The 14474-nt window shown below is 43.0% G+C and overlaps 1 protein-coding gene across 2 annotated transcripts in view; it reads right to left on the bottom strand.

The window, feature by feature from the left end:
- The window catches only part of Atp7b (ATPase copper transporting beta), a 76969-nt gene that overhangs the window by 49684 nt on the left and 12811 nt on the right, over positions 1-14474 (bottom strand). The gene's annotated exons all lie outside the window — the stretch shown is intronic.

The following is a 14474-nucleotide window of genomic DNA, read 5'->3' as shown; positions in this document are numbered from 1 at the left end:
TTAGGTGAGTTACAAAAAATACTGATTTTTAAAATAGCTATATATATTTTCCAATTTGGAAAAATTAAAATAACAAGTGTTACATCTATTTATTTATTTATTTGGTGTTCTTGAGACAGGGTCTCACTGTGTAGTTCAGGCTGGCCTTGAACTCACTATGTAGTCCAGGCTGGCCCTGACCTCAAGGTGATCCTCCTGCCTCAGCCTCCTGAGCACTGGATTAGAGGCATGTGCCACCACACTCAGTGTAAGTGTTACTTTTAGTATATGTGCTACAAAAGGAAGCACCCAAGTGTTACTTTTATAACCAGAAAATAAATGTGGTTTTCAGCTTGTCTAAGGCAAGGAAGATAACATTTTTGTTCAGCCATACCAATTTCAGCAACAGTACAATTATGATAAAGATGATAAACCTACACATTTGCCCACTACTTTGTATTCTAAAGAACATTTCTACAAATAGCTGTTTAAATATCTGTCTTTCCTGCTCATTATGCATTTCCCAAGGAGATGTCTGACATCTTATGTGAATTCCAGCTGTGTCTGAGCAAATCCAAGCCTTGGCTTCCTTAAGTATAAAATGAGAGTAATAATAGTGCCCACCTTACCACTGCGCTGTGAGGACTTGAGAAGTTAACAATACACAGTGAACCTGCTGTTTGGTAACAGATGACTATGAGGACAAACAGTGCCTCATCTGGTGTTCAAACTCTCCCAGGGAGTTCCCAGGACACTTAATATTTATACGTGTCCCTTTACACTGCTTCACAAAGGTCCAGAAAGGGCTTCCACTCTCATTATTTAAATTCTTATTATTTAACTTCAGAAACTCAAGTATTCATTCAAAAAACTCCAGGGCTTACTACATGCCTCACCCAATCTCCAGAGGGAAACAGCGTACTTTCTGGGCAACTCTGTACAAATGACAATTCTCTGCTTGCTTCTTAAAATCACAGCAAAGGAAAATATTATCACCTTCCACACCTCTATTTTAAATGGATATAATTGTGCCAACTGGGTTACCGTGATTTCATCTAGGCAAAAAACAAACATATACACAGTTCTATATGAAACTCCACCTAACTACCCATACCTAAGACAAATTCTGTTTCATGCTTTATAAAAATGCTATCGGTGGTAGAATGCATGCATACCTAGCATACATACCCAAGGCTGCGAAATTGATCCCTAGCACCACAAAAATTAAATTAACTAATTACAATGTTAAGTCCACAACTTAACAACCTTGCAGTCATCATCAGTTCGGTGCCTCTAGTATCAATCCTCACTGCTGCAATATAAATCTAGTTGCAGCTCATTCAGCTGTTCAGTTATTCAACAGCCTGATTCTGAAGCCAGAGACTCTGCCAGATACAAGATATAAAGTCAAATAAAATCAGCAGCCTAGGACCAGGGTTGAAATTCAGTGGCAAAGTGCTTGCCTAATAATATATGTGAGGCCATGGGTTCACTCCCCAGCATTGCAAAAATAAAATAAAAAAAACCAAAACCAAATAAAAACCAGCCACCAAGTTTGGCCAAAGAGGTCAACAGAGTCATAAACTAGGAGACTGAGGCAATTGCTTTTGGACAGAAAAAGGACCCCTACAAACAAGTCTGTAGTAACTTCCAACCACTCCCCAGTGAAGGTGGAGAAGGGATAAGGAAGGGTAACTCCTCTCTAGTCTTCCCCTTTTCACAACTAACTGCTTAGGAAAGTCACCAGGCTTAGCCCTGCTCAGAGCAGAGACTTTCCAGTATATGTATGTGTGCGGGGGGTTCCTCCAGACAATTTGCCTTGCCGGTTCCAACCATTCTGAAAAGGCATTTCCCTCTTTGCCTGTCAAAACAGAGAGAAATTAAAGACACTTAAGCTTGTTTAAAGTCATTATTTTACTCTTAATTATACAGAATATACTCTATATTGTATAAGGAATATAAAATTTAAACACACAAATCCACTAATCATAAATAGCAATTTTAAATGTTTTATTCATAGCAGCTACTACTTCTGTCTTTTGCAAGCAAAGAACCACCTGAAAGCTTACTTTTCATTCACCATAAATTAGTAGCTCTCAAACACCAGGTATTCTTAACAGTCTATCTCACCCAGGATACGAAACAATACTTCAATGTCCCAGTGGAAGAGAACTTGTTATCAGACAAAGGGCATTAAATCCTTCAGGCTCATTACCTAACCTCTTAGTCTCAGCTTTCTCATCTCTTACAGGGGGACGGAGGATACCCCCTAGGCTATTAAAATGATTAAATTAAGTGACAAGGGTCACAAACAAGGTTCCTATCCAATATCAAGTGCTAAGTGAGTTCTCAAGATCACAACTTTTGATTTATAACAGTCTTTGGGTCAATACACCCATTATCAGTGAACAAGTACTCCCCTGTAATTAATTGAATTTTAGTTTGGTTTTTATAATCATCAACCACTACTACGAATTCCCCCCCTGGGCTGGGGATTTAGCTCAGTGGTGCCGCCTCCTGCCTTGCAAGCACAACGTCCTGAGTTGGATCCTCAGTACCAAAAAGGAAAAAAAAAAAAATCACACAAATTTCCCCTACCTGAGGAGGATCATTTAAATTCTAAAAGTAAACCTAAATTTAAAAATTGGGCTGCAATTTAAAATGCTAATGTAAATGGGTCTACAGTAGACAGAATACTGTCCACAAGATAATAAGTTAAAAAACGCAAGCAGGTCTGTGATCCCAGTACTCTGGGATGCCGAGGCAGAGCACAAGGTTGAACCCAGCCTGGGCAACTTAGTGACTTAACAAGACCCTGTCTCAGAAATAGGAAACAAAAGGCTGGGGCTGTAGCTCATTGCAAAAGCTCTGAGCAAGACTAAGCCTGGTGACTTTCCCAAGTAGTTAGCTGTGAAAAGGGCAAGACTAGAGAGGAGTTACTTGTCCAATCTCTTTCCCCTCTTTGGGAAGTGGGGAGCAGGGAGCAGTTACTATAGATTTGCTCCTAGGCTGCAGAGAACTACTCTTTCTGTCAAAAAATACAGTTCAATACCCAATACTTGAAAGAAAAAGAAGAAAAACAAAAAACAAGGTATATATCCCAGCCTGAATAATTCGATCCCACATTTGTAAAAAGAAATAAATATTTATACATGCACACATAAAAACATATACATATACAGAGAGAAACAGTTGCTCTCATTTTCTTTTTACTTTTATGTATTTTTCATGCCCTACTATAAATCTGTTCTTTATAATGAACAAGTATTACTTTTATAATCAGGGCCCCAGAAATAAAGGAAAGGAAACAAAAATCAAAGTCACAACAGTGCTCATTACAGATTACCAGACTAACCTAGTCCTATTCAGGTGGACAAACAACACCAAATACACCTCAGGGCTGGGAATTCTACTGAAGTGGGTAACTTTGGCAGAAGTTCCATTTTGTGTTTGAAGCATACCACAAAGCGCTTTCACAATCCCATGGAGAGCTCTCTTGCCCACTGCTTTGCACTGAGCACTTTGACGCAGGAGGAGTCCAGGACTCACCAGCCCAGGGCCCCACATTCTATAATCACCAGAGCCAGCCAGACCTCTTCCCCGTCTCCTTTCAGAAGAGGCACCCTAGTTATGGGAATAGTTGAAAATCACTGCATATGTCACACTCCACACCTCACAGAGAGGCTAGCATTTGTAAAGTAATGTGATGTAAATGGACATTGTGAAGAAATGCTCTGAAGCATTTTTTCCCAGAAAATGCTTGCTCTTTTACTGTCTTAAACACTTTGGCTAAAAATAGAAACGTTGCGGGCTGGGCTGGGGATTTAGCTCAGCGGTTCCACTGACTTCCTCGCAAGTGCAAGTGCAAGATCTTGAGTTCCATCCCCGGTAACAAAAAAAAAAGTTGGCGTGGATGACATAAGTGAGCAACATATGAAAAGCCAAATAAAATGCTTTGTCATTAAGATTCTAAATAATTTAAAACATTAGTTTAGCTATTGGATTAAATACAGTTAAAACGAAAATGAAAACCACACAACTTGGAAAGCAAAGCATTTAAACTTCACTAGGCATGGAGTTTGTGGTATGGCCCCTATTGTACACCTCACCTGCTCCCCAAACCACTTACCCAGCCTGCATGACAGCTACCCAACCTAGCAGCCATTGAATGATTCCACACTTCCTGTTATTACATTTGCCTAGGAGGAAACTTTGGAGGAGGCTCTTGGAATTTTCCACAAAATCACTACATCAGAATTGGGGGGAATGGGCAGATTGAACCCAAGACCTCCTGCATACTACATAAGCACTCTACCATTGCACTATAAAAATCATGAAAGATAAATACATTAGAGCGTAATTATATTGTGGATAAAGATCTAACAACAAAATGCAGAATCTTTAAATAAAGAGTTTCTGGGTCAGCAACCAAGTACCAAGTGCCTTCAACATGCAAATCTTTCATATAACATTTCAAAAAACTCTTTTCACAAAGTTTCCTTTGGTTTGGGAGACTTTTAAAACAATGAGTACCAGAAAAAGTATTAAAGGAGAGGAAGTACTTATGAAAACTTTTTGCATCTAACTGGTAGAATGCTTTCAAAATTTGTTTTTCTTCATCTGATTGTCAACTTAAAGACCTCACACAGACTACCAGTCCTATTTTAATAACAGAAAAGTTATGAAAAGGCACCGTTTTTATAAATTGTTGCACTGCCCTGTTTTTGAACACAAGTGACCTGTGGATTAACAAAACTTACAATTATTTGCCTAAGAAAAGTGATTCATTTTGCAGAAACATTTTCAAAATATTTACTTCAGTGAATTGTAGAGATTAACAAAATAAGGTTCACACTTTTCAAAATAAAAGGAAAGGGGCTGGATGCATAGCTCCTTGGTAGAGCACTTGCTAGCATGCTCCAGGTTTTGGTTCCAGCGCTGAAAAAAATCAAGATAAATTTTTTTAAAGGGGAGTTAAGACCTACTTTGTCGAACTTTCATTCTGGAAAACCTGTGCTGCACAGATGCTTACAAAATAACTGAGAACATCAAGCAATAAGACTTGAAATTCACCCACCGTAGAATAAATGACTGAGTCCTGCCCAGAGCTTCTCTCCTACCCTCACTCCTACCTCAGACCTCTGCCCAACCCCTCTCACAGGAGATGGAAAGAAACCTCAGTGTGCACTGGGCCCTAGTCCCGCCTGCAGTTGCACTGACCTGATGAGAACTCATTTCACAGCTTCCATTCAAAGATCTCAGTGGAAATTCTTCCCCTGACGGTGAAGAGTGGGCACCTTCCTCTGAAGACACTGGCCTGGCCAGGGCCTTGGCCTCGGAGCTCCTCCTGAAGGACCACCTCTCATCAATAGAGAGCAGGGTCACCTGCGGGTCACTCAGAGTTGCCAGGGAGGACTGTTCGGCGTCCTGGGGCACTTCCTTTTTGGCTTTCTCCATTGCTGCGGCTGCAGTCACAGTCGTACCTTTGATCAACAGTAAAGCAGTTCGACTTCACCGGACTTTCTAGTCATGCTAGAAGGAAATGCTTTCAAAGTGTCCCCTAATTAGCAGGGGAAGGCATCCTTTTGCAACTGAGCTAGCAGGAGAAGCTGTCTTCAGTCTGGCAGCCTGCTTCAGGAACTTGGGGGCCTGGACACTGCTGCGTACCTGTTTGCTTTTGCCTATCTACACTTGTTGGTCCTATCGACTGGCAGCCTCTCACTCATCACACTGCTGTGCGACACTGTGGATTTCTGTGCACACGGCCCACACTCGCCTGTAACCAGCAGTGCCCGCACACCTGCCCGATGTGTCTATAAACACAGCACCTAATCATCGCCCAAAGCTACACAAGGCTTCTTTTTGGCTACCTGTACACAAAGAAACCTGGCCTACAGGCAGAAAAGGGCTTTCTTTCTTTACCACACTGTACGTGCTTTCTTGGAACAACTTCAGCGGTCTCTTCCATAGCTCCAATACTGGTACGGTGCAGAATATTCTGGGAGAAAAGGATTTCCTAGGCAACAAGGCTTGCATTTCCAAGAAGGTGCAAAAAAGTTCCATGTTTCCCGCAGCTTTTTTTTTCCCTTGGACCAAACAAGTTAAGAACTGATTGCATACCCTTGCTGGCTAGCAAGGCTCATTTGTCTTTTATATGTGGCTCAGAAACTAATCCACAACTCAGGCTTCTCAGGCTACTTGCTGCTCCACGTGAGGATTAGTAGGAGACACGAGACAGTGTGGTAATTTAGGCAGTCACTTGCGCTATCGGGCAGTGCCGCCTCCCTTCCCAGCCCACCCCTCTAAAAGAGGGGACCTAATCCCTCATGAACAGAGGAGCAGCTCTGCCAGCAACTAATCCTGGCAATCCCTTTACAGCAAGTATATGTGGGACAACCATACTGCTGACTGATACAGCCCAGGTGCTGAGTTGGTGGTAAATAATCACGATGTCCCCCACAGCTAAATGTGTGACACCTGGGAGTTCTGGACATGCACCGAATGTGGGTGTTTTAGAACTCAACCCTCTCTGCTCAGTCCTCAAGGTCAGAGGAGTCTTCCTCCTTTTGGTTTACCCGCAGTGACCTTCCTCTTCCCATTAAAACTGCCATCACTGTCCCCGAGAACTCCAGACTCAGAGTTTGCTCTTGGACTGACATGCAGCTCAGAGGTAGAGTGTCTGCACAATGCACCAAGCCTCGGGTTCCAACCCCAGCATGAGAAGCAAAATGAAACAGTAAGAAATCTGCTCTTTTTATTCTCCTTCCCCTCCCCTCCCTTCTTCCTCCATTTCTATATTTCCTTTCTTCATTGTCATCATCATCATCATTTTAGTTCACGTTTCCAACATATGAAGTTCATGTTATCTATTCCCTAAGATGAATGCAAACATCCTGTACTGCAAATATGTAATAAAGTGAAATAAATCCAATCCAAATAAATCAATCAATGTGTTCTCTTTGCGGGAAGGCATCCATTCACCAAATTTCGCCCTGGGAAATTTCATTGTCCTTTTTGCCTCATGAATTTATTCAATAAGAGTCTGATAGTTCAGGGCAACCAACTGTGCCAAAATGTGCCTGGGTTTGATTTTTATCTTCCAAGTGCTCAGCCAAAAACAAAAGGACTCTGCCACAACTCCCAAGAAATGCTATTCAAACCAGAGCCCAAAAATGAAATGCACATTTGACACTAAGGCCTTGGGCCATCACCCAATACTGCTGTGGCTCCCGTTCACTCAAAGAATCTTGCTTGCTTATTTCCTGCTCCTGTTTCCTATCAAGATCAATTGGGATTTCTACAGGCCCACTGACCCTTTGCATACTGGAAAATATAAATGAATAACTTAAACTTTTCTTTCCTAGATTTTTATAAAATTTTGGCCATTTTAGCTCAAAAGTCTCCCCAGAGGTATCAGTGCTTTCTGTTGTCATTTAAAATGTGAGTTACTATTAGACATATTTTTAACTTTTCCTTGGTGATATGGTATCACTACAGGAAGTGTTTCTGTGTCATCACTGTGAGTGGCTGCAGGGTCCCAGCTTGACCTGACTATAACCATCTTCAGTTGTAACTTCTGTAGTTGCCTCTGAGTAACCCTGGTCAGTTTTACCTGAGCAGCTTCCCAGCAAAATAGAAACAGATAAACCTATTAGGGTGATATGTGGAGCTTTACAACCCAAGTGCTGGCACTGTCATCACCAGTAATTAGCCTGAGACACTCAGATACATTCTAACCTGGATGAAGGCACTTTTGTCCTACATCTATAAGCCCCCTCTTCCTGACCCAAATCACAGGGATCCACTCATCTCGCTTCCACCCAGGACCACATTGCTGTAAGCTTCCAATTATGTGCACTTTTTCTGCCTCTCTTTGGTCTCACAGCACCTTGAGGTTGATTCTCATACACTGGGACCAGATTTACCTGGAATAGTGGCCAATAAGGAAAGTATGTTGAGAGTTCATGTCTAAATGCTTTTGAATAGCCTATCCCTTTTGTGCCACAAACTACCAAGAATTTAAATACTTTACTATCCAAAACACTTCTAGACCCAGAACACAGCCAGAAGAGTGAGTTTGGGTCAGGTTAGGCAGAACAAGAAGGCTGGACTTTGTCCTGTAGATGGTGGAGAATCACTAGTAGTTTCTTTTTGTTGTGGAGTGCTAGTGAGGGAACTCAGAGCCTCATGCATGCTGGGGAAGCACTCTACCCAAACAGGAGTTTTTACACTGAGTATGTACAGGATACAATATACGTGATCTGGAAATACAGTCCTGGAAGGAACAAAAACTGAAGACTCAGAGGATGGTGGTATTTACAGGGTTCACAAGTGGCAGGGAAAATGAATAACAAAGGGAGATTAAACAAATGGGGAGGCCCTCCAGGCCCAGTGATTATGGTAGGCAACACAAACAGTATCTAAGGATGATAATCTGATCGGGGACACAGTGACTAAGAACAGAGATGAGGAGGAATGGCGGGAAGAAAGCAGGTCTGGAGGTGAAAACAAAGTTTTCTGTCCCCATAGAATTGAACAGACCTGCAAAACAGCAAAGGTCTGACTCACTTTGCCAGGCTAGAGGATCAAGCCCAAACTCCTTTCTGGAACCTTCCTCTACATCTATCCCCACTTTGTCCCCACCCAACTCCCACCCTAATACTCTTTATCCTTTAAACCTTGCCTCTCTGTGGACTTATCTCCAGCTACCCTAGAAAGACAGGGCTCTCTCCCTTATCTGAATTCCGGCAGCACTAATTTCAACACTATCTATGCCGCAGGTACTCTGGTCTATCATTACAGGAGGACAAGTGTGCTCTGTCCACCTAGACTGCATTCAGTTCATTCTTGTTATTGCTGCCTAGGAGAGTGTTCAACCCCAAGAAACGGTAAGATTCTCTAGAATGTAAGAAACTTGAGTCTTAGCAGCCCAGAGATCTAACACCATAACTGTAAATGTCAGATGCTAAATATATTTAAAGCATGTTTAACTATATTTATTTAAGTAAGGGCCAGGGATTTAGATCAGTGGCTGCCTTGCAAGCGCCAAGGTCCTGAGTTTGATCCCTGGTACCAAAAAAAAAGGAGTAGCTAATTATTTAAATAAATTAGTCAAACCATATATACAAATCAAATTAGACTTTCTACCTGGAATTTCATGGTGCTTTTATGTCCCCTTTATTAAAATGAAACAGCAAACTCCATTATTCTCTCACACATTCCTGCTAGAACAGGTCTTCAAATGTCTCGTTGCACTATTTTGTTTCTCATATGATCAAACTTCACTAGCCATTTTCCAAAATAAAATTCATCTTGTTTACCTCTTAGGCACCTCCCAGGTCTTTGTGAGTCTTTTCTACATAAAAATGAAAATCCCTTTGGTGTCCTAAACCATCTTTTGCAAGCTGAGAAGCCTGGGCCCAAAGGCAGATGGGCAGCTCAAATTTCCAGGAACCTCCAGGACAAAGGGCCCCGTTTGGGGGAGGGACACCTGATTAAAATACTTCAGCACTCACAAAGATTACCTACTCCACCCAGCAAGAGGCTCACAGAGGGCAGGGCTTCTCAGAAAAGCCTTCCAGCAGGCCCCAGTAGCTCTGCCAAAGCAACAGGAAGAGTTGGGACAGGACAGAGTGGTGGAGCCTGACACTAGGCTGCACACTGGAGGGTCCCACATGGAGGGCATGGGCAGTACAGAAAGCACATCCACTGACAATTAGGGCCCACAGCCCGTACTTCGTGCCAGATCACTCTGGGCCTGAGAGCCAAATACTTAAGAATAAACACAAGAGAACACAAGAGGAACATGAGAATTGTTCAGCTATTAGGAGAGAGGAACAGTAGAGGGCAGCACTAAAGTATTGAAAAAAATCATTAAAACGCCAGATGCTGTGGTGAAGGAGGGACAGCTTTCCCTTGGTTCTCATCCCGCTGTGTAAGGAGCCTGGTGATTTCCAAGGCTAAAACAGCCAGCGTGGTAAGACTTTTATACTAGCTTAAGAAGAGGAGACAGAAACAAACAACACCCTGACAAACTCACCTGAGGAAATGCTATTAAATAAATCCTCATTTGGCTAAACAGCCTAGAGTGCAAAAACATTACAGTAGAGCTTGGGACTCTATAGAGTGCATGCCTAGCATACATGAGGCCCTGAGTTCAATTCCTAACAGCAAAAACAAAACAAAAAGTAAATACCCATGTGCGTGAAAACACACACACACACACACACACACACACACACACACAGTAACTTATAAAACAACCAGAAGGGGCCCAAAAAGAGAAAAGTTTCAATTTGTGTTCATTACATGCACTTTCCTATAAAACTAACACTTTGTGTGTGTGTGTGTGTGTGTGTGTGTGTGTGTGTGTCTAAGCGTGTGTGCGCGTATGGTACTGGGGATTGAACCCAGGGTCTTCACACTGAGCTATATCCCCAGCACATTTTTTATTTTGAGACAGTCTCAGTAAATTGCCCAGGCCTGACCTGAATATCAATGACCTGCCTCGGCTTCCCAAAGTGCTAGGATTACCGGTATGCACCGCACCATGGTACCCTGCTACTCAAAGTTCCAGTGGGTTCCATGCCTATTCCTTGCAGCTGCTTAAGGATGAAATGAAACAGACATCCAGGAGGCTGGCTATGCTTTGGTTTGTCACCACTGTCCTGGAGAGGCTCCTCGGGAAGATGCTGCTCTATCTCACTGTCTCACTCCTCTCACTCCTCAGTCTCCTAGGCACAGGGTTTGTAAGTGGCAGGAAAATAATAACAAAGGGAGATTAAACAAATGGGGAGGCCTCCTCCCTTAGCCCTCTGCACCCTAAACCCTGTCTCTCACCCTCAGTCTCCACTGCAGCTGACTGCTTCACCAACACAAGGAAACCATCAAAAGACCTGCAAAGAACCTCACACCTCTGTAAGGTGCCTTTCCTCTCACTATCCAGGGTGACCTGTGCTTGTCTCCAAGTTACCACACTCTTCTGGTTTTCCTTCTACCCCTACCTCCGAGCTCCGATTCAGAGTTCTTCACTACAGCCTCCCAGTCCTAAAACCTCTAAGTGCTCAAATGGTCCCTGCCCCTGCCCTTGAATCTCTTCTCTTATCTGTACCCATTTCCCTGTGACCTCATCCAGTTTGTGGAAATATCACCTTTCCTGGTCTAATTAGGGTGCTGTAACAAAAGATCTTAGACTGGTAATTATATGCAAAAAAACATTTCTCACAGTTTTGGATGCTGGGAGCTCCAAGATCAAGGTGCCAGCAGTTTTATGTATGCTGAGGACTGCTCCCTACTTTAAAGAAGGTTTTAGCTTTCTAGGTGCATCTTCAAAGGCAAAGAACAAAGGCAATCTATCCTTCAGGACTCTTTTGTAAGGATAGTAATCCCAATAGGTCTGTCTTTAAGTCCTACTCACCCCTAAAATCCTACCCCCTAATACTGTTGTAGAATAAAGGGTCTATAGGCAAGGAAAGAATATTATAAGGGCCTCATGAGGCTTTCTGGCAAATCCTTACTAGAAAGAGTTAAAACTTTACTGGAGGGAACAATAACAAAAAAAAGGAAGGACTGACAAGCACAGCACAGGGGAAGCCAAGTGCTTGAAACCAAAATAGCTGCCCCTCCTCACCTCCAATAAAATGCAAAGGTGATAAAAAGGGGAGAGGGACTACTAACTTAAAGGAAACATATAAAAATATATATATATTCCCACTCTAAGGGCCACTTTATTGCTACACTAGACACACATGATTCTCCCTACATATTAACTCCAAGCAACTCTGTCTGTTAAGACTACTTCTAAGCTATAAATTCCAAAGATAAGACGCTGACAAGGACAAGGGGTCAGGAGGGGAACAAATAAAAGCCCACCTAGGAAGGTGTATGTAGGTGACAGTGCCTGGGTTAGGGTCTTGAAGCCTGGGATCCATTTATGACAGTCTAGAAAGCCAATAAAGTTCCAGGTGTTGACCTGGGAGGGTGGGTCTTCATTACCCCATAAAAGGAAGCTGAGGGGAAAGGCTCATGAGTATCTACTGGAGCTCCCTTGCCCTCATCTGGGGGTGGGGGTTGTTGCTGTTGCCATTGTTTTGTTTTTCCTTCTTACAAATGAAGTGTCTTCCCTTTTAAACTTCTTCCCTTTAGTTACTGCTGCTCAGTTTATTGCCCCGGTTGGCTGTGGAGCAGTAATGTGCATTCCCAGATGCAACACCATCACTTTTGGGGTTAAGTCGCAATGTAGGAACTGGGGACCTCGGCAATACTTATAGCCGACTACTCTCAGACTCCACACTTACTGACCACAATGCTTCATCATATCCCATCCTGTAAGGGCTGAGGGCCACAGGCACCTCCTGAGCACACTGGGGTCGGGGTTGGGCCCCCATTGATTTATTGGGAACACCCCCATAGAGCAGCTACCCCTGGCTAAGAGTGTGGGGGTGTCCCTATCCCTGTAGCCAGTCTCTGCTTGAACCCCCAGAGCTCTCCTCTGAAACGTGGGGAGAGGGAACCTGGCCTCCACAGCTCTTGCGCTCTGTAACCACATCAACAGTGTGGACGTTCTGACCTACACCCTTCAGAGTGGCACCCACCTCACACCAAATCCCACTTGAGATACAGTTGGGGAGATGGCTGAATGTGGGGAGCAGAGAATTTAAGGAGCTCTAAGGAGGCAGCCCCACGGTCCCACAGGACAGGGCCAAGCCCCTTCCTTAAAACCTTTCTGCCCCGAAAGGGCCTGGCAATCAAGGCCTAGGATGGAAGTGTTAGCCTCACAGGTCCTAAATCACCTTCAGGATCACTCTCCTTTGTCTGGAATAGCATCTGGCTTCCTTCCAGCCATGGCACACCATGTCTTTGCCCAAGCACTTTTTTATTCTTTAAGTTTTGATTCCCTTTTGATTATAATTTGTCTTTACTCATTCTCTTCCTCTATTTTATCGTAAGCAGTCAAAAGCCACACAGCACCCTATACACTTTGCTTAAAGATTCGTTCTGCTGAATATCTTAGATTATCACACGCCTTCTACAACATGCATCAGAACATCAACACAATTAAGCCAAGTTCTTTGATACTTTGTTAAAATAGTCTTTCCTCCAGTTTCAGTAAGCTATTTCTCATGGCTAAGACTTCAACAGAATGGCCTTTATTATTTATAGTTCTACCAACATTCTGGTCATGACTACTTAGAAAATGTCTAAGAAGATTCAGACTCTGACTACAGCTTTCTTCTTCTGAAACATCACCACTCACCCTGAACACTGTTCATCGTGATCTAGGCTTTTTCTAGGCAACTCCTCCAGACTCTTGTAGCCTCCCCTCCAATTTCAGGTACATGATATAGTAACACCCTACTTCTTGGTACCAATTTCCATTTGTGCTGCTATTAGAAAATAACAGGTTAGGTAACTTATAAACAGTAGAATTTTATTTCTCACAATTCAGAAAGATGAGAGTCTAAGATCGAGGCACCAGCAAGTCAGTCAAACACTGGCAAAAGCTGTTCTTTGCTTAAAGATGGTGATAGGACATAGGTGTGGCTTAGGCTGTCTGGGAAAGAGAGGCATAGTGAGATCTCAGGAGCTACATGGCTCTGCCTCTCTAGACCCCATATGTAGAACTTCTGGCAGGTTCTCACAAGATGTGGATGGCATAAAAGAGATGGGACGCCATCAAGGAACTCGCTGTCATAACTCTTCACAGTGGCCACCCTGGGTTTCCCAAAGGAGAATGTACTTTTATTTTTACTCCTTTTCTTTTTTGTTCAGCCCAAATTTGCTCTGCAGAGCCACTTGCTTCCTTACCACTTCACTCCTCATTTTCAAATATACTTTTGGCACCGTTTTTGGCTTATCTCATTTGATTCTTTGAGGAAAGAAAGATCTGGAATAAGGTTAATTGGCAAGCCGTTTCGAAAAGGAACCACCTAATAACATTTTTGGTGAGTCAGGAGAGTAAAGTTCAGGTACCAAGAAAGACAAAGTGAGGCCCATGTGGGCACTTTTTGTTCCTCTCCCTCACTCTATCCCCTATTCTGGGAATCTAGGACACCTCTTATGGCACCAGAGATGGGCTTTCCTAGCCCTTCCCTGGGGATGGGGAAAGGGAATGTAGGCTTTTGTTTTTCTTTCTAGCCACTTGTATTCTTTCCAGGTTTGCATATTTGTTTGTTATATATTTTGCTACCCTTTTTGAAAATCAGCCTGGTTTTCATTACTCTAGTTTGTAAATGTTTTTCTCTCAGTTTGTGTTTGTTTGTTTTGGTTTTTTTGTACTGGCGATCCAACTCAGAGCTTGCACTTTCAAGGCAGGGAGCAGAACCACTGAGCTAAATCCCCAGCCCTCTCAGTTTGTTTTAGTCTGGGATGCTGCCACGTGGCCTGCCACCATCTTGTCTTGTGTAACTATGCAAGACTATTGTATAGGTTTGCATCACTGGCAGCTGCCATTTCTCTCTCTCTCTCTCTCTCTCTCTCTCTCTCTTTCTCTCTCT

The sequence above is a fragment of the Fukomys damarensis genome, unplaced genomic scaffold, assembly GCF_012274545.1.
Source record: "Fukomys damarensis isolate Sample0158 unplaced genomic scaffold, DMR_v1.0_HiC HiC_scaffold_38, whole genome shotgun sequence".
NCBI classification, from domain to species: Eukaryota; Metazoa; Chordata; class Mammalia; order Rodentia; family Bathyergidae; genus Fukomys; species Fukomys damarensis.
The sequence above is the reverse complement of the archived record's forward strand: the minus strand, read 5'-3'. Positions and strand labels throughout refer to the sequence as shown.